The sequence below is a fragment of the Rissa tridactyla genome, chromosome 2 (genome assembly GCF_028500815.1).
Source record: "Rissa tridactyla isolate bRisTri1 chromosome 2, bRisTri1.patW.cur.20221130, whole genome shotgun sequence".
Taxonomy (NCBI): domain Eukaryota; kingdom Metazoa; phylum Chordata; class Aves; order Charadriiformes; family Laridae; genus Rissa; species Rissa tridactyla.
The window spans coordinates 31,931,896-31,957,905 of record NC_071467.1 but is presented as its reverse complement, the minus strand read 5'-3'; the positions used below and the strand labels follow the sequence as shown (position 1 = coordinate 31,957,905).

The 26,010-nt window shown below is 43.6% G+C and overlaps 1 protein-coding gene across 7 annotated transcripts in view; it reads right to left on the bottom strand.

The window, feature by feature from the left end:
- Positions 1–26,010, bottom strand: part of PAG1 (phosphoprotein membrane anchor with glycosphingolipid microdomains 1) — a 117,052-nt gene that overhangs the window by 42,883 nt on the left and 48,159 nt on the right. For 4 of the 7 annotated variants that reach the window (XM_054193220.1, XM_054193223.1, XM_054193221.1 and 1 more), the window contains one exon: positions 4,013–4,077. The gene's annotated coding sequence lies outside the window, so the exon portion shown is untranslated. The other 3 variants (XM_054193222.1, XM_054193226.1, XM_054193227.1) reach the window with 3 other exon arrangements.

The window sequence follows — 26,010 nt, the reverse complement described above, 5'->3', positions numbered from 1 at the left end:
TGTAAAACAGTTGCTCTCCTGCTCTCAAGGGACTGTGAAAGGTCAGTGTTGTTGAATATACATGATTAATAAAGTACTCTGGGATGAGAGGTGCTGTGTAAATGTAAAATATTATTAGAGCACACTCTCCTTAATTGACATACACTGAAATGGAATTGCCTGTGCCATAAGAGCAGAACCAAGAAACCGAGTTAGTCTGATGACAGCGGATTGTCTGAGGCTACTGACAGCCTACAACAGCGCGAGTATAAATTCATCTCGCAGACAGATTTATCTAACGCTGAAAGTCATTGCTGTTCATTTGGAATAGGTGATACATAGATACGAATTCGAAGACTGTGTTACAGAGAAATGACTAAGTAGGCAAAGATCACAGATTACTCCATACCACGATGAAAAAGCAGCTTCTGAAGCAGCTGTAGCCATGGGAGCTCCTGCGCAGCCTGTCTGCCTTCTGCAGAAACACGGCCTCACACAGGCCAGCTCTCAAGCGTATGCCAGAGATGCTTGGGATGCCACGGTCCTCACGTGCTTTGCAAAGCCACTCTCAGGTGGCACTTTTGGACTCAAAATATGCATCCTATTTATCCCTGGCTTTGATAGAGGCTTCCAAGCTCCCAAGGCAGATTTGAACCTTGAGCTTTGTTCACTTACAGCTATATCCAAAGAGCCTTCCTAAAAAGCAGTCCCTTACCGAACTGAGCGAGAATGAGCGGGACTGGAACAGTGGCCCCATCCCCTCTCGGAGAAGCATAAATTATGCTTTCACCCCGCTTTTTGGGATCGATTCCAATTTCTCTCTTCTGACCACAACGGTCTATACTTTAACACTGCAATAAATAATCAGTTTGAAGTAGATTTTAAAATATTTAAACAGCTGGGGCAATGACGTTATTACTCCACTTTACCGTAAATGGAAAAACTCCCATTCCCCCTCCCAAACAAAGACAGAGATTGCAGATCATATTCTGAATTCTTTTCAAAACCTAGGCCAAAAGACCTCACCAGCACAGTCTGTTCCCCTTCACATTATTATTCCCACTCTCACAGATTCTTTTATCTAATTCCCTTTCTCCCTGAAGTTTACACTGTCATTCCAAACATTTTTCAACTGCACTTCTCTTCCCTCCTCTTAAATTCCCTATCTCTCATCAGCCATCTAAAACCCTTCTTCAAATAATGCTATTTTCTTTTAGAAAAATGACACTATGGATTCAGCACTACAAAGTAATCTGTTCCTACCTTTTCTCCTGTGCCTAAACAAGCCATTTTAGACCCTTTTTTTCAAAAAAAAAAAAGCACAATACAGCAGTTTTGGTAAAGTGTATGAGCTTCCTGCTCCTAAAGGGAAAAGATGAAGTTCTTACTTTTGAATGTATTCACGCTTTCCCATGAAAATTCATACATCTGCCTGGGAGGTAAAGAAGATTCAGGTTATCTATATTCGAGAGAATAGTTACAAGAAGTTATTGCATAAAATGTTTGATTTTCTAGCAACAGAAGTTTTCTTCAAGGATAACATCAAAGTTATCCTCATCTATGCAAAACACTTCTCATCAACATAAAAAAGGCTCTTAATTTCCTCTATACTGAAAAAAATGCCTTTGTAATTTTCTCTTCACTGATGACTTAAGTATTTGGTTTCTTCTACTTTCTTTGGATAATTTGTACTCCTAATAGATTCGGTCATTTGGCTACAGCTAAATTGCCATAGTAATGGCAGACAATGAAACTCTTAGGCTACACTCTACATGATTAATCTGTGCTCCAACTGAAAGCATTTATCATCTGGGGGCTACCCTTCCCATTTGTCTTTTCCCTGTGTTTCCAGTTCTCCTTTCCTAACAAGGAGAATGACAAAAATCAGTATGGCTTTTTAACGGAGGGAATGACATTTTTAGCTCTGAGGCCTATGTGTAAATGTAAATTTCCAGCTGTTAGAACAAAGAAATAGCAAATGTGAGGCAGATGTTAATATATTACCCATTGTTGGTAATACAAGCAAAAATCAACTTAAAAAAAAATCCCCCAGTTATTCCAGTAATGAAAGCTTACTCGCTTGGCCATTTATATAGACCTGTGCCTACAGAAATAAGATGTAACTAGTTTCTCGCAATCTATGGAATCCAGTCAAATCCACTGTGTTTTTTCTTCCTCTTCTGATATTAACAATCCATGGGCTAGAACATATAGCCAATGGAATAATCTCCAGGTGTTCATTCTGCTTAGCAATCTGATGAACATCCAAAAACCATGTAGGGTCTCTACCTCTTAGCATCTACTGCCTGATAAAGTCAAGTGGTATCTGAAAGATTCTGTATCCTATGCTACAGCACCATTTTTCAGGGCCATATTCAGCATCAAAAGTTAAATCCCACAATTGGTTTCTATCAGGTACCACTTGACCATGAGTCTTGAAGCCCCTATGAAGCCAGTGTAGGCAGAGCTAATGAGCAACTGCTCTGAGCTCCCTAAGAACTCTGCTTTCCCTTGAATCCAGCAACTGAATAACCCACAGCATGCCTGTGAATGAAGTAAGGCTCTTCTTGCTGTATCTAGTTATCCTTGTTGCTTCTACCATCTTCTAGCCCTTGGAAACTTCTGAATTAACTGTCCTGGCATGGTGAACACAAGTCATAGCCAAAGGCATGGAGAAGCATGGATATTCAGAGTATACTTACAGTTTAGATTCTCCTCCAGGGTCTCCAGCCTCTATCTAGCTCTTACCATCTCATGTCTTTCCTCATCTCATCTCTCTCATCTCACCTCATCCCTCCCGTGGACCTCGGATCCCCATGAATCCTGTAAGTCCTTCCTTCTAACGTTAATGCAGCAGTGACTTCCGATCGTCGTGTGTCAGGCACATTTGTGTTTGTAATTCCTTTCACACCAGGCAATTCATTAAGGGCTCTGTTTTGATTACCAAAATGTGTGAATGCAATTTTGTATCTCATCTATACAGGGTCACTCTTATGTCAGCTCGTTTTTGACTGTGACAGTCTTTTCCCATCCTGAAGGCAAAACAGTGTTTACGTTTGGTTAGTTAAAATATTTACATTGCACATTCAAATGATGCGTTTTCCCAGTGACAGGGCTCTCTGTGGTATTTCCTCCTGTACCTACTATGCAGCGGAAACAGATGATTAAGATGAATATTCCGGGTGTCTCTAAACAAGCAGATTAAGGAAACAAGCAGCACAGCTATACTATACTAACGCTGCTGGACTTTCTAATATCCATGGGGGCTGTGTAATCTGCCGAGCACTGCATGAAAGCCCGTCTTTTAGGTCCCCAAATCGGAAGAGCTACACGATTTCCAGTCATTGTATTTCAAACAGATTCTTCATTTATTGACCATTTATTTGTTCGCTCAGCGCGTGAGGCAGAGTAAAACACGACAGAAGGAGGTGCTGGGAGAGGAGGTAAGGATGATGCTGTTTGCTGGCCATCAGCCTGCCTGCAGATAAAAGCCTGGAGCACACCGTGCCTGAAGGCATGTGGAGACGATGGGAGCTGCCACCCAGCAGGAGAAGGGAGGAGTGGAAAAGGAAAGGGAACACTAAAGGCGGCAGAGGAAGGCCACAAAGCGATGGAATTTCTGGGAATCAGAAAACACTCAGGATTCCCCTGTTTTAATTTAACACTTTGAAGTTGAATTATATACTGCAAGTGATGCTGTACTGGGACCTGCTGTACCAAGAGGTACAGCGGACACACAGCATGATCCGTCCTCAAGGGGGTGGTTTGAAGCTCACAGGAGAGAAAGAGTATGCACATAAAACTTCACAGAACAGTGAAATTCAACATCATTTAAGACATATTATCATCTACACAGTAAACACTTAATTTTGCTCATATATTTGTCATTACTGAACAATGAAGGACCACCATATGCAAGTCCTTCTGAGAAGAAATCAGATGCAGAGTGAAGCAACTTCTCATGTGGGAACTCCACAGCAATGCAAAATTAGGAAGAAGAACTTAAAAAACTGTCAGTGGGGGTAATCCTTACCTTACAACACCGTCCACGCAGGTCTTCATACAGGCTCTCCCAGTGAGGAAGCAAAAGCTTCTGTGCTGAAAAAAACGATGGAGTGCCGGTTAAGAAGTTACCGAAGAGGCCCTGCCTGCGCTTACACCCATCACAAACTCTGCTGCATCTTTTTGTTTACAGGAACATATTCAATAGATGAAAGTTGACTGTGTAAGCATAAGCTATCTATTTTAAATTGGCCCTGCCTGCTTACTGTCATATACCCTGGAGGAAATGGGTTATAAAAGTCACTGTACAAATGAGGCATGCAACATTTAGCAAACGAACTTTAAGCGGGATGATTTTATGTGTGGGAAACGCATTTGCTCCACTTTTTTAAACTAACAGCAAATGAAACTTTGTGTTTGTCAGTTAAAACACAGCAGTAAAAGTAAAGTAACAGGCTCTACACCAGTATAAGCCAGCATATTCACAATGATAAATGACCAATTTTGAAATTTATCCACATATATTTTTATTTCCTGATAAGAGTGCCTATAGAAAAACAGCCACTGAAAACCGGGTGTGAATTGCAACCCCTTTAATTATTCTGGTTCCATTTTGTCGCTTGTGCAGACAAGCTCTGATTTAGGATTTCCACACACGCTGGTCCCTGACAAGTGCAAGAAAATCACTCAGAAGAACAGAATCTAACCTAGGGTCTCACTTCCCTCCCTCCTGGAGGTAATGACCACACATATCTCTGATAGATTAAAAAAAAAAATGGGTCTAAATATGCCTATTATTACTTTAAAATGTCCTTCTTTACTGTAGCAGGTGTTGTCTGGAACTTGTCTCACTGACGAGAAGGGCATCGTTAAGATGCTGATGTCCAAACGGCAAGACCTCCAGCCTGTGGTGCGGAGCCCTCTCCCTCTGCGAGGGGGGCGCCCGGGGAAAGCCCCCGTGGAGGCAGGGAGGAGGCTTATTACCCACCTGCCCGGTGCCTGGTGTGGCCGCACCACTGAGCATCCTGGGGGGCTGCGTGTGGATTATCAGGGCTCACATGAAGGGGATGCCGCAACCCCCCAGGCCGAGGGTCAGGATAAACCCAGGTACAGCGTTTTGAGCGAGCAGTTAGCAGTCTCGCAGTTTCCCATGGATAAACGTTCTTTCCTCCGGCCATCCTCGCTCGCTGGCCCCCTGTGCCGAGCACCTCGCGGATACACAGCTTGCAGCTCCCAGCCTTTGGCTGGCCGGCTAGCAAAGCCCCACCGGTTTTGGCAGAGGGACGTCCAGCCTGATGGGCAGCGGCTGCCGCTGTCACTAGCAGGATGTTTTCCGGAGTTTCTCCTGCAAGGCAATGTGTTTATTCTTTGGAACAGTTGCTCCCTAAAGATTAAAACCGAACAAGAGCACAAAAGCAGCGTGTGTCCTCCGGGGCTGCTATGTGCCATCGGGCAAACAGGAGGGACGAGCTGTGTTATCCAGAACGACACGCAACGCACAGTGCTGGACTGGCAGGAAAGAGCGAAGTCCTTCAACACATAGATTACACTCTCCTCTTTTTTACCCGCCCCCCCCTTAGAAAAAATATCTTTCAAACGCCACTTGCGACATTAGAGCTCCAGATCTGGAGTTGTGCTGGGGGGTCCCCACCGCAGCTGAGCCCGTTCACCCCGAAAGCACGCCAACCTGGGCACACAAAATGAAAAACAGCCGCAGCACCAAGGCAGGCACTTTTAAGATCATGTTCTTTATCATCCCCAAATAGCAGTACACACTCTCAAAAACACAGCTGACAATTACAAGGGACAGACAGCAATAAGACCTGGAGAAGTGCTCAGACAAAATGTACCTTCACTTTAAAACTAGAAAAATAATAGTAATTTAAAAACTACTAAAAATTCCATCGAAGCAGTAAGAACACAGGAGAAATATCTGCACAATAACATAAAATCTGTTTAGCACAGTCTGTGTAATCTTAGTTACTACAAAGAGATCGAAAAAATACATGCAACAACGATTTTTCTTTCTGCTGAGGTGTGTGGAACAAATGTTAATTTTTTACCACTGTACAGGATGTTTTCTACCCCAGGGACTACCTGCAGGGGGGAGGAACTGTCTTGGTAATAGGAAGAAGTATTTACCTTGCCTAATGGCTATATGTTAATGTATTTCTATTAGTAAAATCCACTTAATATTGCATATTCGTAATAGCTTCTGGCTTAAAAAGTAAGAAAGCTGGAGAATGAGACTAAATGGTCTTTTCTTCCTCTGATGGGAACTGATGCAGATTTTCTCATTACTGGTAACGCGAACTGAGCCCACATAAAGGAGAACAGACAAACTTCAATAACCCTCAGCAGGAGCACGATGCCACCATGAAGCTTTATTCTCCTAAGGAGTAGGGTGGACTTCTCAACTTCTCCCCTGGTCATATCACCCATATTTCAATTAATAACCGAACAGCATCAATCGCCACCGTGGTACTGTAAAGATAAAACCCTTACCTTCGATTAACAAGGACTGCTGGGGCCAGACCCTGTTTGCATTGTGCAGAAGACACCAGGAGAAGCCCGTAGCGAGGTACTCTGAAAACTCCCTCTGGTCGTTCAGGCAGCTCTAGGAGTTTCTCGAGCCCCGTCCTCGGCCGCTGGCCGATTCCGTATGCACGGCGCCGATCCCCACCTTCCCCGGCTGCCAACCCGGCCACAGCCTGGGAACAATGCCGCCTCTGTCAGCCCGCCGAACGAACGCTGGCACAAAGACACGCTCATGTACAGCCCCGGACTTACTTTCCCCCCCCACCCCTTTCTTGGAGTACGGGGCTGATGAGAACGTACAGGAGAAAAACACTTAATGTATTTGTGATTAGCCAAAGCTTCAGGAGGAGTAAGAGGGTGCTGGTGCAGGACGGGCACCCCGGCGCCTGGAAGGGAGATGAAATCTGCGCTGGCGAGAGTGCTCCCTGCCTCACTTCGCACATTTTTGTTTCAGATCCGTGGGTGGCGGCGTGAGCAAGCAGCCGAAACAGGGGAGGAGTTAACACGAAATGCAATTTTATGACTCGGAGCCTTGTCTGCCTTTTTGAGAGCAGGACGGCGAGAGGCGAAATGGCCAGGCGATGACACAGCCAGCGTGCCTTCCACATCCCACCTGCCTCCGCCCGCCCTCCCAAACTGCCCGGGACAGGTCCCCTCCCTGCTGAGGTGTTATCCCCGGGATGGAGCAGGGATGCGGCGGATGCTCTTGCACCGCTCAGAAGCCACGCTCCGGAGAGCCCCGGAGCACGCTGGCTGTTCTCCCCCTCCCCGCGGCATTGCCAGTTTAATTTTCAAGAAGGCACGATGCTTCACAGTCTTAACGAGCCACTGTAGGATGAGACAATGAATGACATCCTCAGCAGATGTTTACAGCTGTCACTGGGAAGGGAGAAAGACGGCAGCATTTCAAATCCCAGTTTTCTGCAAAGCTCCCCTTGGAAATCAGAGAGGCAAAGCAGAAAGCCCTTTCAGAATCAGACGCCTGCATTTTTCTTGTTTTGAAAGGACTATCGTGTGCAGGTTGCACACATTTCATGCGACTTCAGGTTAGTTTTCTTTCCTATCAGAAAACAAGAAGTGATCTGGCCCAGCTCCAGAGAAGTCGTTGATGATCCCTGCTGAAACCAATTGGAATTTTACAGTTTAACTCAAATATTCCCAAGCCAGGCGCCACGATAGATAGTCACTGCTTCAGATTCCTCCACATTAATTATAGTTCCGATCTCCAAACACTGCAGCTGAACAGAGCATCAAGCAACAATGTGTTTTCTCCCAGAAGCAGACACCAAGGGACACACAGCCCTGGGGTGCAGCACAGCTATGAACTCATTTCAGGTCCCTGATGAACCATCACAGCGTTACAATAATTTCCCATGCAATTAGTATTAATTGGTGACTTGCTGGCAATCCCCTAGGGGCCCTATCTCACCCTTTTAGCAGGTCCTACCAGCTCAGGCTTGAGGATCATCAGCAGGGCCAGGCTGGCATCACTGGTGCCCCAGTTCTCGGGGCTCGTTTTTGCTGTTAAAATTTTTGGGGAACCGGCAAGGGTTATCTTGAGTGACGAACAATCACAGCTTTGCCGCTTCCAAATTAATGCGTATGAGTTTGTAACGTGAGACAGTAAAATAAGAGGGAGATATCTAGAGGGAATTTATAAGCTCTTTTTTGGAAAAGAACTTGTTTCAAAGCATTTCACAAAGGCCAAACTCCAGCACCGTTTTTCAGGAGAACGGAGCAGCAGTGCCAGTAGCTAGTAACAGCCCAGTAAAACTCTGCATTTCATGCTCAAAATTAAGCTGAGAAAGGAGAGCTGTAAATGAGCAACGGCCTCTTCTACTGTTATTCTTTAATATCAGTTCTTAAGGAAACTTTTTCGTTTTATCTATTAATGAGATCAAGTTATTTGTGTTAAGCATCTTGCCATATGGACTTAAGCAGGATCAGGATTGCTTTATACCAGCAGAGCCCCATAGCAATAAACAAAATCCGATGCTCTTTGACACAACATCGTAAATATCTAAAATGTATTTCAGAGTAGCTTCCTGGGTCTGTATTACAGCTGATGGATCTCAAACGTGATCTCTTTTTGCCCTGCAGAATTACATAAGTAATCTCAAAAATTCATATACTTTAAGAAAAAAGTGCTGAGGCAATTATTTAGAGTCAAAAAGATGCCCTAAATGAGAACTGCAGGGAGGCCAGCCTACATGCGCCATTCAATAACTACTAAAGGATGCCAACATCTAATGGTAAAATACATTAGGCAAGGCTTGTCGCTAGAGGCAAGCAGAATTACTTCAACTAAAACAGGTCAAGTATAATCAAGAGCAACGTCCTACAGGCCAGCTTTATTCCTCCTCCCTTTTCAGCCACTCCTGTTTCTAGTCCACATGAATCAGTGGTCCTCAGCATTACTCTGCTCCTACCATTTTCCTCCTTTATAGTGCAATGTTTGGGAACCGCAACATAGCATCAATAGTTTGCCTCATGCAAAATGTCTAATACATGGTATACTATGGCTTGAAGGCATTCGAGAACATTAATGATGGTTACTTCTCTTGGAAATCTTGGGGCTGGAGCAGAGGAGAGTGCTACAGCCTGCCCTGTGCCGTCTCACTTTGTCTCTAACAATTTGCACCTCTAGATTTTACTTAAGGGCTCATGTTGTACTTAGGGTACACAAACTCAAATGTGAAAATCAAAATTCATAGTATTTACGTTGGTCAGCAGATGTATAGAGATTTATCATTTACAGGTATGTGGTTTATATGACAGAGTTTATCCATTTTTTTCCTTGGAGACCTTCTCTCTCTGGATCTTTGTGATCCTATTTGATTCTGATTTTTTAAAGTCCTTATCGCCCTTTTTATTTCCACTTTTATGGTATGTAAAGATCCAGCCATTATTTTTTAGTGTCACATGAAAAATGAATACTTTCAGACTATTCTCACAATTATTTTAAAAGTACAGAAGACAACCTCATTTTCACTGGTGTAACTCCACAGTAATTCAATTAACTTCCAGTATCTTTGGATGTACACCATTCATCTGAGATGTCCCTCTCCTCTATCTCTCACATCCTTAGCTCTCAAAGAGTAGAAAAACCCACAAAAAAAATAATCCTCAGTTTAGGTGGCAAAAGAGTTTTGTCATTCAGTGGAGGGATGGATCAAGGAACCACAGGACGGAAGTTTCAGAGAAGATCTTTTTTCCATAAAAACACACAAGAGGAAGAAGCGTGGTGCGCACTCTGGCAGGGACAGTAAGGTGCAGTCTGTGTCTTTGGTGGATTATTAGATTTCTTAGTATACTGCTACTGTGAAAAATCTGGCTTGCTCACAGGCTTTTATAACACACACACACGTTCATACTCCCACTTTACATCTACAGCTAAGAGACAGAGGGATACAACATTCAGTTTCAGAAGACACAATAGCGAGTTTCTTTCTCCAATGAAGAATGCCAAGACTTAGTCACTGCCACTCGAACACCCTGATATCAAATTCAGTCCTTACAAATACAAAGCAAACATCTTTAAGCAAATTATGAACATCTCTGTCCATACAGATAAGAGTTGCACTTGTAAATTACTTCTCTAAATAGGTGTTACATCAAATCTTCAACTAGACAAAGATAGATGTGTTCAGGCTGCAGTAGGTGATAATGAAGCCTTAACTCTAGAGATCTTAGTTAAATTTGCATTAGCTGTTGATGAAAACCAATTTGATAACACTGCTTATTCTAGGCTTCCCTGAATTACTGTTTTTCCAGTCAAACTTGTCACTGCTATTCCTTCCCGCATTAACTTTGTTAGAGCATTACTTCCAATGACAGTTTTATTTGAGGCACTGCAGGGCATCGGTACGTGCATCTCATCAGGTCCTTCCACCTGCCTGAGCCCAATGCTGGACTGTACCAGGTTCTCTCCATCTACGGGAGATCCAGGGACTAAACACATAATTACACTTCATCAAGCACCACCTTTTGCTCTGGCTGGGAGCTTGTCAATCCTAGGAAGTACCTGCACATCTCCTATGGATGCTGAAGACACGCACATGCCAGGCTGCCTCCACTGCTGAAGAGGGCTGTATTTAATTTTGAGCTATCTATCTTAATGAAGTATTTTACTTGGACACAGATCATTTGGGTCTACAGCCTGTTCTCTGCTAAAAAGCTCTTGACTTACTCAGGTGAATACGTCGTCTATACAAGTTACACAAGACTTACGGCCATATGGACTTTCATTTGGCATATCTAGCGTGTGTCTAAAGTCCCTTCTTAGAGCAGTCAAGTCAAAGCCTCATAAAGATTTAAAGTATACCAACACAATCTAAGTTTAATATTGTGTAATACAAGAATACAGATAATTTTCTTAAATCTTTTTTTTTTTTAATGGAAGTTGGTTTGCAGCATTATAGAAATTATGAACTACTATACATTCAATGAAGCATTTTTATGATGCCGTTCACAAATTTCTTTCTCCTCTGTCAGATTAGCACTGATAACGGAACTGAAACTTTCATCTTTTCTGCGTCCAGTATTTATCACAATAATGCACACAAGTCTATGGGACTGGCTGGGTTACATCCAGGAGTGCTGAAAGAGTTGGCAGACGTGCTCGCCAAGCCACTTTCCATGATCTACCTGAAGTCATGGCTAACTGGGGAGGTCCCAATGGACTGGAGGGTAGCAAATGCAGCGCCCATCTACAACAAAGGCAGAAAGGAGGATCCGGGAAACTATAGACCTGTCAGTCTGACCTCGGTAGCCGGGAAGGTCATAGAGCAGATCATCTTGAGTGCCATTACAAGTCATATAATGGACAAGCAGGGGATCAGGCCTAGTCAGCACGGGTTTAGGAAAGGCAGGTCCTGCCTGACGAACCTGATCTCCTTCTATGACAAGATGACCCAATTATTGGATAAGGGAAAGGCTGTGGACATTGTCTACCTAGACTTTCGAAAAGCATTTGACACTGTCCACCATAGAATTCTCATGGAAAAACTGGCGGCTCATGGCCTGGATGAGCATACGATCTGCTGGATCAAGCACTGGCTGGATGGACGGTCCCAAAGAGTGGTGGTCAGTGGAGTTAAATCCAGCTGGCAGCCGGCCACAAGTGGTGTCCCTCAGGGCTCAGTGTTGGGACCATTTCTGTTTAACATCTTTATTGATGACCTTGATAAGGACATAGAGTGTATCATCATCAAGTTTGCAGATGACACCAAGTTAAGCGGGAGTGTTGATCTGCATGAGGGTAGGGAGGCTCTACAGAGAGACTTGGATAGATCGGATCGATAGGCCAACGCTAATGGAATGAGCTTCAACAAGGCCAAGTGCCGGGTCCTGCACTTGGGCCACAACAACCCCATGCATCGCTACAGGCTTGGGGCAGTGTGGCTGGAGAGGTGCCTGGCAGAAAAGGACCTGGGGGTTCTAATTGACAAGCGGCTGAACATGAGCCAGCAGTGTGCCCAGGTGGCCAAGAAAGCCAATGCCATCCTGGCTTGTATTAGAAATAGTGTGACCAGCAGAAGCAGGGAGGTGATTGTCCCCCTGTACTCAGCACTGGTGAGGCCACACCTTGAGTACTGTGTCCAGTTCTGGGCACCTCAATATGAGAGAGATATCGAGGTGCTGGAGCGAGTGCAGAGGAGGGCAACGAAGCTGGTGAAGGGCCTAGAGAATAAACCTTATGAGGAGCGACTGAAGGAGCTGGGACTGTTTAGTTTGAGGAAGAGGAGGCTGAGGGGAGACCTCATCACTCTCTACAACTACTTGCAAGGACATTGGAGAGAGGCTGGTGCTGGTCTCTTCTCACAGTGATAGAACAAGAGGGAATGGCTTCAAGCTACAACAGGGTAGGTTTAGACTGGACATTAGGAAAAACTTCTTCACAGAAAGAGTGGTCAGACACTGGAATAGGCTGCCCAGGGAGGTGGTGGAGTCACCATCCCTGAATGTGTTTAAGAGTCGTTTAGATGTGGTGTTAAGGGATATGGCGTAGGGGAGAACGTCGTAGAGTGGGGTTGATGGTTGGACTCAATGATCCCAAGTGTCTTTTCCAACCTAAATGAATCTATAATTCTATGATTCTATCAAGCTTTTGAGCACAGCTCTTTGCTTTCCATTTGTAGTAACCAGAATTTCCAACTGTTTTTTCACCCAAATACTTGATAGATTTGGGCTTGCTTTGTCCAGACAAGACTTAATGCATTAAATCTGCTACATTCAAGACTAAATACTTACATATGGTTTCCTAATGCTACTCATTAGGACATGGATGGGTACAAATTTGCTTCCTTCGACTTCAGCTTGCCTTTTATTCTTCCCTGCAGCTTGCTCATTTTTATTAAAAATGAAGAAAAAAATCACATTACTAAGTTTTCATTTTTCACTCTTCCTAATCTTCAGATTTATCCCATTTATAAGGCCCAAATATTCTATGACAAGAGTTCTTTAGACCATTTAACAGGAGCAAAGTCTTGAATGACCAGGGACTTTCTTTTTTGTTTAATCCTCTCCTGCATCCTCCTACTTTTCCTATTTTCCACTCCTTAATTAAATTTCAGGTCAAAGCTCTTTCTGACTCACGACATTCAACTGTTTTCAGATTTGGTTAAAAAATCATGCAAATCCATTATCCTATATTGTCATAGTGAACCCGGAGAAACTCTCCTGAATTATTTGGATATATGTACAAGATCTGATTATCTAAATCAAATTGCTAAACTCTAAATGCACAAGGGAATAATAATTTTTTTTTTCTTAATGTCAAATCAGATTAAAGTGTGCTCAAAATAATTGTCCAGACTATTGGATGCTAGTGGGCAGAGGTTCTGGAAATGGAAGTGACACCATGATAATTGGCAAAACAGCCACCAGAAGATATAAATCTATTTACGATTTGAGGATTTCACTTTGAGATTAAAAATGCAAGAGACAAAGAATGACATCTGCCAGTCATTTGCTGACAAATTGCGACAGAGCAGCTGAGAAGCAGGACACCTGTGTCACTACTTCCTACCCAGCCATGACTGCTCCGCATCCTGCCTCCCACGGCCAACTTGCATTTCCGAGTCCTGATCTTGTCAGACCTGTTTGAATTATCCCGGTTTTGCTGACAGGATTGGTGGCATCATATAATACACAGCAAAAGCATAGAAGATAAAACTGTTTGTATTCAGCAGATTGCATTTATATGAAAAGTAATTATTAAGATGTCGTTCTCTCTGTACAAGCAAGTACTTGCACAAACTATGCAAGTCTTCTTACCAGAGCTACTGCTCTGTAGGAACTGTTGGATGCACATTTAAGTACTGAATCAGTGATAAAGATGTCAGTAGCATTTATTTAGTCATAAAACCAGGGATATAAAAAAAAAAAAAAGAGAGAGAGAAAAGGAAACCATTCTTAGAAGCTTTGATTTAACCACAGCAAATTGAGATAGCCTTTACTACTGGAAGATTCAGCACAATACTGGAACCTCAGCACAAGAAGGACATGGACCTCTTGGAGCGGGTCCAGAAGAGGGCCACGAAGAGGATCCGAGGGCTGGAGCATCTCTCCTATGAAGATGAGCTGAGAGAGTTGGGGTTGTTCAGCCTGGAGAAGAGAAGGCTCCGGGGAGACCTTATAGCAGCCTTCCAGTACCTAAAGGGGACCTACAGGGAAGCTGGGGAGGGGCTGTTTGCAAGGACATGTAGCGATAGGGTGAGGGGCAATGGTTTTAAACTAGAACAGGGCAGGTTTAGATTAGAGATTAGGAAGAAGTTCTTTACAATGAGGGTGGTGAAACACTGGAACAGGTTGCCCAGAGAGGTGGTGGAGGCCCCATCCCTGGAGACATTCAAGGCCAGGCTTGATGAGGCTCTGAGCAATCTGATTTAGTTAAAGATGTCCCTGCTTACTGCAGGGGGGTTGGACTAGATGACCTCCTGAGGTCCCTGCCAACCCAAAACGTTATAAGATTCTATGATTCTATGATTTCAGGAAAAACTGGATGGGATGTAGACTGTCAGTTAACAGTTCTTGGTCTCTCTGATTATCATCACTATATCCCTCACAGTGAAAACTCGTTTAAAAATCAGGAAAAACAAGATGAACAAGCTTAATTCCCTTCAAAACACAAATATAAACTTGGTTAATTATGTCAAACATTTTTTAATGCAACCTGGGCTGTTTGTGCTGTTCTCCTAGTTACCTGCAGGACAGAGCAGAGACCTGGCTGCCCATGCACTCACTTCATGTGGCACTAGCTTGAAATCTAGCAGTATTGCCTGAAGTTTGACCTATGTTACAGGTATAAAAGAAAAAAAAAAACAGCCTAAAGAAGCTGCTGGCACCTCAAATTCATAGACCTTATGGAGCAGATGAACAACAGATCAGTAAGAGAAGGCGTTCCCAGCTTCTTTCTGGTACTATTGTCTTGCTATTTTATGCTTTTTGCCTGAACTCCACACTACCTGTGAGAGATCAGACCTGGTTTTATATCTACTATTATATTGTTCTTTGATACTTTGTTCTCCCTTGGACAAATTTGCCATGGATGGATTGGCATCTATCTGGAAGCCTCACCCAAACTTGGTTCTTGAGGTTGGACTGAAAGAATTTAGAGAGTAATTGAAAAGGAAACTTAAAAGAGCAAATCTCACAAGTGTCTGAGAAAGCCAGGCTTACGCAAGGGTGCTGAGAAACTGGACCCTGCCCTGATTTTCCAGTATACCTTCAACTCCATGGCACATCTGAAGCAAACATGTCTCAGGGTGAAGTGGCCCAGTAAGCCAGAGGTGCCTGACCACCACGGGAGCTCTCTGAAGGCTCTCTTTTTCTTTTGTTAAATTGAGCAGCTAGAAATACACCTGAACTATTCAGAGAAGTTTCAGTCCAGAAACACTCATCCCCACTGCAGAAAGCCACCGAAGAAGAATATTCAACCAGTTTTCCACTTGCTTCTAGCAGCAGTAATTAATGTGGGTAGTACAACAATGAAAATAAAACAAAATTGCCAATTCCTCCTTTCTCGTATCTGTTCATAAAGGTTTTGCCCTGATCATACAGCATGGTTGTGACAGAAGCTGGTTTTGTTTTTGTTTTTTATAACTAATAACAACATCATGAAAACTATCTCAAGCATCAAGAGTCAATCACAGCCAGCAAGCAGGGGCTGAGCCTTCGGCATGCTCCACTCCACCAGCCTTTGGTATACAAAAGCCAGTGTCTGCGATAGAGACTTTACCCTATAATTATTAAGTAAGTCTCTACGGGACCACGGCTCAATACAGACGGTGATGCCAATTGGAAGCTGCTGAGATAGCCCACCACTGACAAGAAATAAAAACTACCGAAAAGATAAAAAAAGCTGTAGAACCGGAGAAATGTCAGTAGATGCGTTTTGCAGCTACCTGTCATTTGTGTGCCATCACCTGCCATCTCCCTCCCATGCATCGAAGGTGGCAGACAGAGTGGACTGATGGACAGAGAATGCAGAGCATCACCGCCATGACCAGCATCCAGACAAGAAGGACTTCCCAGAACACTTGTATGTCTCTTCCTTTGGAAAATAACCTTTTAAATCACTCTGCCAGCAGGAACTGAACACAATGCTTAAGGAATCCCGCAATAGCTTGTGGATGACAAGATTTTTTTTTAACCTTTGAATGTGACCTCTGTCATTTTTACATAAGTTACTGAGACAACCAACGGGTTAGCAGAACCCTGCTCACCACCTCCAGACTCCGTACTGGACAAGACAGTAAACAGTATTAGCTATGCCAGCTTACCGAACAGGGAGAGATGCTAGCATAAAACCCTAAACCAGAGTTTTAGAGGGGGGACTTGCTTAATCAAGCAAGCTTTGCCAGGAGATGTAATTGAACACCGCAGAGGATGCCATTAGCCTACCTTTAGAAAAAAAAACACGCTTCACCAAATCCTGAAATTCTTGTTCAGTATTTGCATTAAATCTATGGGAATTGTACGGGCTTCAGCATGTGTTTTCTCCCACACCAAAGCAGCCAGATGGACAGACAGGGATGTGAGAAAAACATTTTCTGTAAGCCTGAGGGGAGATGAACAAGTAAAGAAGCCCCCATGTACATCCACCCCCCACACTCCAAGCACGCACACCCCCCTGTAACTCAGAGACTGGCCTTCCCAGAGCTCCCTTCCCTTGAGGACAGAGAAAGCAGCGGCTGGGCAGCCAGAGGGGTGTACTCCTGCCAGCACTTCCACCGCAACCGGGAAGCGTTCCTGGGGTGCCCCGCGCTGTGCCGGAGCGAGGAGCAAGCCTGGGGCTCCCCACCTCCATCACCCTGCCACCCAGCACAGCCCTGGGAAGAGAGGTCACCCTGTTTCGTAGCTGTCAGTCACTGCAACACAGAAGGTGGCTTTGTATCAATAGTTGTTGTTCTACTAAAATTCATCTTCCTTAGCTTGTTTCCCTCCTAACAGTTGTTAATGGATTTCATTACAGTTTTTCTCCTTTTTAATCCGCATTCCTCCCTTTGCGAGGAAGGTGCCGGAGCAGCTGCAGCCAGCTGTGAACTTTCCCATGGGGACCCTGACTGCTGCCTCTGGGACACCAGCGACAGTCCTGCCATGACAGAGAGCATCTTAACTTCAGACAGGATCACTTGGCGCTGCTGTGGGAGTCCGGGCAGTAAAGTGCTCCTCAACTTCCATGGGGAGATGAGTGTGCTTTACACAGTGCAAGCAAGAGAAACATTTCCTCTGAAATCAGTGGGGCAGAGGAAACAAATTAATCCTGCAATATATTTAGGAAAGCCGCACCATTTCTGAAGTGTTTCAGGAATAATGTTCAACAAATGGTAATTGTACCCTCCCCGCCTTTGCTTTTACTGTCTGAGGAGGGGAAAGACAAAATATTTCTTCTCTTTTTCCATCAGTTTTAAAATCAGATTTTCAGGGTGGCTGTTAGCATCCTCTCCGTACTAGACACCAGAAATCACAGAGAGCCAAAGCCTGAATCTTTGCTCAGACAAATCTTCTAGGAACACCAGCTTGGAAAGCATCCCCTGGGAAACCAATGCCTATTCCCTGCCACTGGAAACATCACAGCCAATAATCCCAGTCAGGCCAACTAATGCGGGTCTCTGGATTTTTTTACTTTCCTAATTTTATGGAACATAGAGAAAATAAACTCAAATAAGGGCAGGTTATCTCACATGTGTAGCCCCCTCAAAACTAAACCACAGACATCAAGAATGTGAAATACCAGCCATACACAAATCTTCTCCAAGAGATTCTATTAGCACAGAGATATAACTGAGCTGACAGATACGCCTGAAAAAATTACATGTCTTGTACATGCTCTGAGAAATTACCTTGCCTCTCTTTATGAAGCTGCTTTTTGGGTGAGGGGGTGTTGGGTTTGCTCTAGTTTTAGAGTGGGTTTTTTTAACACTGAATTTCCATTAATTCCAAATCATGATTAAAAAAACCAAACAACTTATTTTGCTTGTGTTTCATGAGCTGCTCCAGCCCTCTCCTGCCGGCAGCGTTAGCAGTACTGCTCACAGCACTGGATATTGCCTACTTGATTCATCACTAAATCAACACAACATAAATCCCCCAGGCACGCCAAAGCAACACTACACTAATGCTTCAGCTACGCTGCAAGAGCATCTCTCAAAACGCCTAGAAAATCGTTTCAGATGACCATGGCTTTGTTCTCGCTGCACACTGGTCAAGAAGTGGTTAAAATGGATGGTGAAAACCACTGCAAGTAATCTGAAAGACTGCATTCCCATCACGTTTGCCACTTTAAATCCTATTTTTACCTACATAAACCTTAGCGCAACGCTGTTCTGTTGAAATCATTAGAAGCACTTTGGCTTCGTGGAGGTGGAAGAGCCCAGACCCTGACCCAGCATGCAGGAGTGCCACCGCTTCACCTGCCACGAGCCTGCGGTGCCGCGTCAGTCATTTATTTCTCCAGACATCCGCCTGCTTAGGATGAAGCTTTTACAGGAATTGTTTTAACTACATTCTGTCCTGTGCAAGCACGCAGCCAAAAAAATTTAAACCCCGCTCTTGACACAGTCTTTTTCAATAGAGATGGAGTTCATAGGAACCATTTATCCTTCACATTTTTATTTTCAGCTTTATCGTTTCCATTTGCTCAAGACCCCTTGTCATGTCTCATTCTTTGGCTCCAGCCCTAAGAGAGTTACACACATGGTTATTTTGACCCAGCATCATCTTCCTGCCCTCAATTCTGCCTTAACGTAAAAAAGACAAAAGCCAAAGCCCTACCCCTCCGTACAATTTTATGTTCTTACTAATAGTGTCCAAAGGGCGGATGAACGCATGAAAACAACACAGAGCCGCACACGTGCAATGTGAAGGATTCCTATCGCTGCAGAGACCTTATCTTCTAGGTTTTCCTGACTGGACAGTAAATTAGAGACACTCCCAAATGGTGAAAACTAGCGAGGAAGTTTGCTTTGCAAACAATTCCCTTTAAAAACGCCTCGTAAGGAACTATTTGGCAGCATTAAACTTTTTGTCCCTTAAACATGCAATTCTCTACTGAAAGCGGATAATGTGAAATAAAGTACCGGAAAATGAAGCGATTTGAGATTATACACAGTCAGTTGGACTTTCTCTAAAGAACCATTACACGGACCCTTTACAGCTTGCAAAGCTGAGTTTCTAGAAGCCGAAAGAAGCAGCGTGGAGTAACTGCAGGCTCATGTCAAAGGACAGCAGCAGGCAGGACCCCGCATAATGGGTTTGCATTGCAACCGCACTAATACCCTCGTCACATAAAAGGGCAGGAACGATAAATGGGAAATAAATGGGAAGATTAATTCCTGGTGGCTTTTACAGCTAACATCCATACCACCGGGGCAGCAACACCAGCCAGGAAGTTTTGTTCCTCACAGCAAGGTTGGTCCCTGCTCTGAACTGGGACCTTGACTCTGTGGCATGGCAAGCAGGACAGCTTGCAAATGCTACAGATCAGGAGGTTTCAGAGAGATGAATGTGGAAAATATATATAGGGATGAGCACTCTCCTTGTTGCTTGAGGATACCTGATTTTGGCCACTGGGCCAGCCCATCATTTCTCCATCATTAGTGTGGAAACACTTCCTGCAGGCTCATGCTCCCCGGAGCATTGCAGGAGGGTCTGGCAGCTGGGAAAGAGAAAGATGGATCTTCAAGCCTCTGAAAAGATAGAAGAAACTCAGGATAAGCAGGTATCATCTGTGCTAAATCGACAATCAGCGAGCTCAATGTGCTTGGTGGCTAGGCTGGATGGCCACCTGAGATTCACCAGGCTGGAGCTCTATGTCCACAGCCTTCCAGACACAGTTTAGGAAAAAGTTCCCTGAAACAAGATTTAATCTTTCCACTGGAACAAAAGTTCAGAAACCTCAAGATAACCTTGCACCAGCTTCCTTTTTCCAGTGAGATCCAGCTTCTGTCTGGCAAATGCTCAGGAGCTGCACACGGCCAAAGCTTTATCGTTCTCTCACTGAGCCTGGGTTGGGAATCTTAAAGCAGCGGGATGCTGAGTTCAAGTAATTTCAGTCATGGCTCTAACTTTTGAAAGGAGCAAAAATAAAAACAAAGAACTGACACTAGTGATGCTTGCAATCACTGCCAAAAAGCAGAATCTACCATATGAGCTGAAAAATTAAATATATAACATAAGAATTTAAGAGCGCAGGTGAAATCAGAGCAAAGACACGTCTTACAACAGAACAGTAAATAGAACTGGCAAAAACACGGCTGCACTTTAAAAAAATAAAAAACAATAAAAATTCTTTAAATCAAGTTGAAATTAAAACTACTTAGACTTAGCTACAGGTATGAAAAGATACATACTTGCAAGGAAGAAAATAAAACAATATGGACCTAGCAAGAAATGTTACTATGCTAAGATAAAGCCACGTGAAACTGTACATGTTGAGAAAGACTGTTTGTCTTTTTTTTTTTTTTTTTAAATAGTACAGCTTCCCATCTGCTTGTGGAGAACAAACAAGGGTCCCAAGGCCATGATCCATACCAGAATCCATGCTCACTCTGGTCTCCCATACCACAACCACATCAAGCTTGGGCTTTCCATATGTCGCTGAAAATGTGTCCGAGAACTTTTTGTGTCCAAGCTCCAGGTGGAGAGCTGCTGGACCCTTGAGGAGCTCACAAGCCTCTACAGACAGAGTGCTCTTCAGAAGTGCCAGCACCCAAAGGAAAAGATCCTTCAGTTTTGGAACTAAGCTCACCTAGGGGCTTAACACAACAGAAATTAATGTCTCTTCTGGGCGTGACACCCCAGTGGGGTGCATCGTGGACAGGCGGTGGCATTGCTGCTGTCCCTTGGCAGGCACTTGGGGCTGACCGTGGCGGAGGGCTCGCCAGGGGAGAAAAGCCAGGAAATACAGTGAAAGTGAGACAAAAGTTGTCTTCTCAACTCCCCTTCACGCAAGGACCTGGATCTTTTTGAGCCAAATCAGTGCTTTTCAGTGTTTTTTGTCCTCTCCACCCTGAGCGCTGACACTGTGAGCCCTCCAGGCTGTGCAGACCACTGCCACATCAATATTCGCAGAGGAGATCCTGAAGAAAGTTCATTTATTTTCCAGCATTATTACAGTTAATTGGAAACATCTGCTACAAATATCTGTATGCCAGAAGCATCCCAATCTACTAGGCAGTCTCTGCAGGAATACCCACTCCGTCTTTTCTGGATAGGTTTTGCCAACGGCATCTTTGTTGTCAAAGAAAAGACACCATAAGACTAATCGTCCAAATGCAGAGTTTAAATTGTCTCTGCTCGTTTTCACACAAAGTAGTAACATATGTTGTGCTGTCACAGCTGTGAAAGATATTTTCATCTCCTCGTTTGGCTTTTAACTGTTTTCTTGCAGTGAACCAGGTCAAAGAGTTTTGGGAACACTGCTCCCCTCTGACACCCAGTAGCATCCTTAATCTAATACAGAGCTGCAGTGAGAATATCCAAGCATGCGCAATTAACATTTTACATTTGTATCGAGATTAATGTCAATATATATATTAACTTAAGTACATTATTTAATGTAATGTGAATGTTAAAGATTTGCGTAAGTATTTACGTGAATAAAGGATAATTATTTGAATGTCTGGCAGAAAAAAGTTCCTATGGGGACAGAAGACAGCCTAAGTACGAAGTATTTGCAAACCCCAATAAATATATTCATTGAGACCTACTGAACATCTGGACTGGAACTTACAAACACAGGATTTCTAAAGAGGTCATAAAAGATAATGAAAAACCTAAGCGCAGGCTGGACTTTCTAAATATTATTAGCCCTCTGTCTGACTCTGCTGGAGTTTTCTTTTTAATAGGCTGAAATGTGAGACATGACCACTTTTAGCAGAATCAATCTGTAAAAATTTAATAATGAAAGAAAATCAGAACATCAAATTTATTTTTTTTTAGGGAAAATGATGAACAAAGACATTCATATGTGGTTAAATCTCTAATCTTTAATGAAGTTAGACCAAACCAGACAATGTCTATACTATAGAGCTTGCCCACAACAGCTGGAGACTTCTTACTGGCTGTAGAAGGCAGCATGATGGAAAAAAATTGTTTAAAAAGGTAAAGAGTAATAACTCAGAACCTCCAAAGACATCTTTGAAGCAGATGCTCTTCCCTAAGATGCCAGACTAGGAAAGTTTATTCACAGAGAAAAAAAAAAAAAAAGCTGAGATTTTGAGCCTGATTTTTTTAAAATAAATTACCACAGCTAAGATTTTCACGCAGATGGTCACTATGAATTCTGATCTCAAACCAGATTAGAAACAGATTTCCCTTATACATGAAAAGCAGGAATCAATCTTCTGTAACGTAATCTTCTTAGACCCTCTCCCACCCCAAGGGTAAGAACAGCCACAAATTTTTCTTCTAACAGTGTGGGAATGGACATTTCTCTGTCGCCACCATTAAGAAGTTCCAAATCATGCTGAAGGAACTTGCACTCATCGACAGACAGAAAAAATTAACTGTGAAAAGCAGAAGATCATGTAACGTCTGGATACATACTTTCATTTGGCAGAATCACGATGCTGATAGTAACAACACAAAAATTATAAGGCCTCTGACTGAAAGAGCAAGTATTCCCTTATTCCCTGGAACAGAATAGTTCCCACACAACATTATAACTGGACAATAATTAGGATGTGAACTTTTGGGCCAGCTTTCTTTATGTTGTGCAAGGAGTTTATGAGGACCATCATCACTTCAACTCTTGTGTTTGAACAAGCTAGTTGTTTGTATTTCTTTCTGTTTTCCTCAACAAGAGGCAATGATAAGGCTGTCGGTGATTATCACCTGTACTAAATTCAAGACATACTAAGTGAATAAACCCATGAACCTCAGTGTTCAAGTTCAATACCAGTTAAGTAGTAATTCTTGAACCCTAACCATACTGCTATACAAAAATTATTACTACTGCTCCACAACTTTAAGGCATCATCAACACGAAAACTATACAGCGAGGCGTATAGTTCCTGAGGACATTCATAGGTCTTTAAGCCACAAAAAATAAAATTGCACCCATTCACTCATTTGGTCTGTGATACAGCTTTCTCTCAGAGAAGTGGTGGGTTTGGTGGCCAGTGTCACAACTTCCTCTGTGCCCTTGGGTAAAGCCTGGATCAAACTTTTCTGGATTCACTGCAGAAATGCAGAGGCTGTACTCAGACAAAGGTGGGAGATGTGCCATTTCTGCTGGGACTGAGCAGCACTAGATGAAGGAAAGAAAGAGGAAAATCGCACATTCTTGTTTGTAGCATCAAGTCACTCTCGATTCTCACGTTTGTTGGCTTGCCATGCTGCACGTCTGACACAAAAGACAATCTCTCAAAGCGGAGTAAATCAGCAAGTAAAATTCTTGGAATAACAACAGTGAAATCTGTCCCACACTTGCCTAAAAATGCACATTAAACCTGCTTTAGCCATGAAAACTTGATTAATGTGTTTAATATATTTGTAAGAAAGTCATTCATGGCAAGGGTAAACAATGTAAACATGGAAACTGGGGAAGAATAATTTTAAGAAAAAAAATAATTAAACAGATGCTTTAGGACACAACCCCACTAAGGATAACCATTGTTATGGCTGATCCAAAAAGCAAGCTTCATGTGCCTTAAGTGGAACAAACTGTCATCTCCACTCTCATTAGCATATGAATGGATGAAACAAATGGCTGGATTTCCTGTTAAATCTTAACTTCTGCTTTTTCAAGATTAGGGAGAAGAGAAATTGTGATGCATGCTTTCTCCCAAAATCCACAGAGCCCTACAAACCTCAGAGGACCCCATACAAGGAGGGAAGAAAAGCAGTGACAAGAGCGGAGAAGAAACAGCACCAGTGGTGACCTGAGCATCACAAGTGTGGTCCTGGCACAGAGCTGCCACCCCCTGGGCCTGCCCATACAACTGCCATCTGAGTGTGGGGCCCAGCAAACCACTCGCTATGTCCTCCTCTCACACCCAAGCTCCTTCTTTCACATGTCCAAGATCCTTTCCCAATGGCAGTGTTTAAGCAGCAGAAAAGCCATGCTTTGCTCAGAGCGCTGATGGCACAACCACAGTATCTAAGGGTACCTATATCCCTGCTTTTGACAGCACCTGCTGCTGGAAGGTGGCACAGCAAAGCTGGAACTTACCCATAGCGTGCCTGGAGTGGGAAGTCGACACAACCAAAGAGTCAGTTTAAGAGCTCCAGCCTGCCTTTGGGAAGGCCACCAGGTAAATACAGGACATAGCACTTACTGCACTGCCTCAGGACTCATCTCTCTCTCATCTCCTGCATCTTAGCTACCTAAACCTCAATCCAATGCCAAAACTCCCTGTAACTGACAGGAATCTTCCCGTCTAATGCCTGCCTGCATGATTTCAACCCAGTTCCACAGGGAAACTTCTACAAGTGGTGAAGTCTTCATCCTTGGAGATATTCAAAAGCCATCTGGACACGGTCCTGGGCAACCTGCTCTAGGTGGCTCTGCCTGAGCAGGGAGGAGGTTGGACTAAATGACCTCCAGAGGTCCCTTCCTACCTTAACCCTCCTGTGATTCCGTGAAACTGATGAAGTTTCCTTCACAGCACAAGTAGTCTTCCAAGAGGGAAATCTATGTGTTTAAGCAGCAGAAAAGCCATGCTTTGCTCAGAGCACTGATGGCACAACCGCAGTATCTAAGGGTACCTATATCCCTGCTTTTCTATTTCTCTGTGGGCAGGTCAATATTTGGGTTGTGGTCATGAGCAGTGATCACTGATTATCAAGAAAGGAGCAAAACCTCAGCACATTCCCACAACAGCAAAGGACGCGGGATGAGCTGATGCAACTGACGACTGTCCTTTCAGGAGATGCAGAATTTGAGATCTCTTAAGTGTTCCCCTTTTCTGCTGCGCTGCAGCTGCGTGTACAACAACACATCTTCTTTTACGCCGCCTGCGGTGCACAGACACATACACCACTGGGGAACGCTTCAAACACGCGGAAGCAGCTAGCAATTTAATTAAAACATTCACACACGGAGAGGCACGTGCACGTCCCATTCCTCAAGAGAAACACCTTAAATAAGTACAAGAGCACAGGAATGCAAAACTCCTGAGTCCATTCCATTAACAGAAGAAACTTCATCCTAGAACTGATCTCTGTTATTACCTCTGCTGCACCAGGAAAAGGCTGTTCACGAACCTCAGAGATAACTGGGGACTGTCTGCTATTGCCTGGTCTCGCCTCATCCACGGTCCGTTTACTTCCCTTGTGCCCACTCTGTCATTTCACCTAAAATTTAGCTCTTTTCACTCCCCGGTGTTTACCCTCATCCTGTATATTTACCCTCCTGAAGACAGCAGTATCTCAGCCTCCGCTTTACTACCTGAACAAGCCGAGGTTTTTACAGTGCCTTCTCGTACAACACACGATCCATCATGTCCCCCCGAGTTGTCCTGACAGCCCCTCTGTGAGCCCGCTCCAGGTTGGACTTGTCTTTCTCTAAGGTGAATGGCGTGCGCACTTCTTGCTGTGCTTTGTCAACACTTCAAAATATGTTATTAATACTTTCTTTCCCTGCTAGAAATACCTCACCCACTATCCTCTTGGCATGCATTTATCTTATTAACAGCAGTATCATACTGGTAGCTTGATCCTAGATAGGATAGGTCTTAGAATCCTAGATCTACAACAGGCCGTAGATCTAAGATCCTGGTCCTAGATGACCTAGTATAGCTGTATTTATTTTTTCATGTTTTCCAGCTGATGAGCTCCCAGCTCACAGATTAAATTCAGATGATTATTCCCTGAAAAGCACGACCTTGCACTTTGCACAATTACATTTCATGCCATATCTATTACACTAACTTGGAAAAAAACCCTAATCCTTCTTGTATGATGTTATGATCCTCTTCTGAAATGTCAGTGACTCTTACCTTTGAGTCATCTGTAAACTCATAACCACACTATTGCTTATTT